Source organism: Vigna radiata, chromosome 6 (assembly GCF_000741045.1).
Source record: "Vigna radiata var. radiata cultivar VC1973A chromosome 6, Vradiata_ver6, whole genome shotgun sequence".
Classification (NCBI taxonomy): Eukaryota; Viridiplantae; Streptophyta; class Magnoliopsida; order Fabales; family Fabaceae; genus Vigna; species Vigna radiata.
Window position 1 is genome coordinate 13,071,093 of NC_028356.1, and position 2,640 is coordinate 13,073,732.

The following is a 2,640-nucleotide window of genomic DNA, read 5'->3' on the forward strand; positions in this document are numbered from 1 at the left end:
ATTAATTATCATAATAGTTAAATTAGTTTGTTTGCATCTGTGTCTTTATTGACTTCTTTAATTTTTTTTGCAAAACCATTTTCACAACCCCCCCCTTTCGTGTTGGACTCGATTTTTGAACCGCAAAATTGGTCTTTGGGAGACGACCTAGGGGTCATTCCCTAGTTTATAATGCATTTCTAAATTGCAATCAATTTTGATTGGGCGGCGACACCCATCAAATTTTGGCGCCGTTGGTGGGGACCAACGGTTCAGTATTGAGTCTTTTGTCTGTGTTTGTGTGTCTTGTGACTGTGTTTTGACGTGTTGTGATAGTCTCTGTTGTGTCTTGTGTTGTTTTCAGTGTTTTGAATTTTTGTGCTATTGTTTCATGATTATAGGGTGTTGTGATTTGGTGCATGACTNGAGGAAATCCTGGACTCATNCCATCCTTTGATCCTGAGATTGATAGGACTTTTCATAGGTTAGCTAGGCATTTTAGGAATTTGTCTTTAGAGTCTGTTTTTGAGTCTGTTCCATTAGATATTGTGCATCCCACTGTTGAGTACTCTGTGCATACTGCATCCACTGCATCTGTTGCATCTGCACTTGATTCTGATTCTGATTCTGTTGTTTTTCACACTGAGAACAATATGGCATAACCTCCACCTCGTGAGAGGACTTTTAGGGAGATGGCTGCACTTGATTTCGATATCGAAAGCTTGTGCATCCAATATCCTGATGAGGACGTTCCATTTGTTTTGAAGACTAGACTGATCCATTTGTTGCCCAAGTTTCATGGCCTTGCAGGTGAGAGTCCACATAAGCATTTGAAGGAATTCCTGGTTGTCTGTTCCACGATGAAACCTCATGATGTTCCTCAAGAGCACATCTTCTTGAAGGCATTCCCTCATTCACTGGAAGGTGTTGCTAAGAATTGGTTGTACGCTTTGGCACCTAGATCCATCAACAGCTGGGATGATATGAAGAAGTTGTTCTTGGAGAAATTTTTCTCAGCATCCCGTACCACAGCTATCAGGAAAGACATCACTGGGATTAGGCAACTTGGTGGAGAGAGCTTGTATGAGTATTGGGAGAGCTTCAAGACACTTTGTGCAAGCTGTCCCCACCACCAGATACTTGAACAACTCCTTATCCAGTATTTCTATGAGGGTTTGAACAACATGGATAGGGGTATGCTTGATGCTGCCAGTGGTGNAGCTCTTGGAGACACCACACCTGCTGAGGCCAGGCATTTGATTGAGAAGATGGCTTCTAACTCCCAGCAGTTTAGCACCAGGAATGATGCCATTGTGGTGAGGGGCGTACATGATGTTGTTGCCTAGTCTTTATCTGTTATTGAAAGCAAGTTGGACAACAAGATTGAATACCTTGTGAAGTTAGTGACAGAATTGGCAACTAACCAGAAACCTACAACTTCATCCACATCTGTTGCACGACTATGTGTTGTTTGTACTTCTCATGACCACTACATAGATGCTTGTCCTACTTTGCAGCCATCAGCTGCCTCTGATGAGCCTCAAGCTTATGCTACTAACATATTTAACAACAGGCAGCAACAACAGCCAAATCATGACTTGTCCAGCAACAGGTACAACTCAGGGTGGAGGAATCACCCTAATCTTAGATGGAACAATGCGCCACAACATCAGCAGCAGGCGCCACCTTTCCAGAATGTTGGAGCACCTAACAGATATGTGCCTCCACCTATGCAACAACACTAGAGGCAACAGCAGCAGCAAGAGGCACCTGCCCAACCAGCTGCCCAACCTTTCACTTCATTTGCACCTTCATTGGAAGAGTTAGTGAGACAGATGACTATGCAAAACCTGCAATTTCAACAGGAGACGAGAGCTTCTATACAAAGTCTCACTAACCAGGTGGGTCAGATGGCCACTCAGATGAACCAGGCACAGTCTCAAAATTCTGATAAGCTATCCTCCCAGACTGTGCAGAATCCTAGGAACGTGAGTGCCATTACCCTCAGGTCAGGGAAGCAGACTATTGTGCCTCCTGAGCCCGCTTCTACACCTACACCCGTGCCTGCCACTTGTCCTAGAGAGGACGACCATGACGGTCCACGTTGGACATGTGAGGTGGGATGATCTTCTTCTCCAGCCGGTGGTTCTTCTTCAGGTGGACCTTCTCCCTCTTCCACCACCACCGCTGCCGCACCTTCTCCTTTGGTTGACCGACCTATCCCTCTTCCATTCCCTTCACGGGCACTACCTAGCAAAAAGACTGAAGAGGTTGATAGGGAAATTGTGGAGACCTTCAGGAAAGTAGAGGTGAACATACCCCTACTCGATGCCATCAAGCAGATACCCAAGTATGCCAAATTTATGAAGGAGTTGTGCATACACAAGAGGAAGATGAAGGGCGATGAAAGGATTAGCATGGGAAGGAATGTATCAGCTCTTATTGGTAAGTCGGTCCCGCACATTCCTGAAAAGTGCAAGGACCCAGGTACGTTTAGCATTCCTTGTGTGATTGGGAACAATAAATTTGAAAATGCTATGCTTGATCTGGGTGCATCTATAAATGTCATGCCATTGTCTATTTATAAATCTCTGTCTCTTGGTCCTTTGCAAACCACGGGTGTGGTCATTCAGTTGGCCAATAGGAGTGTTACCCACCCGA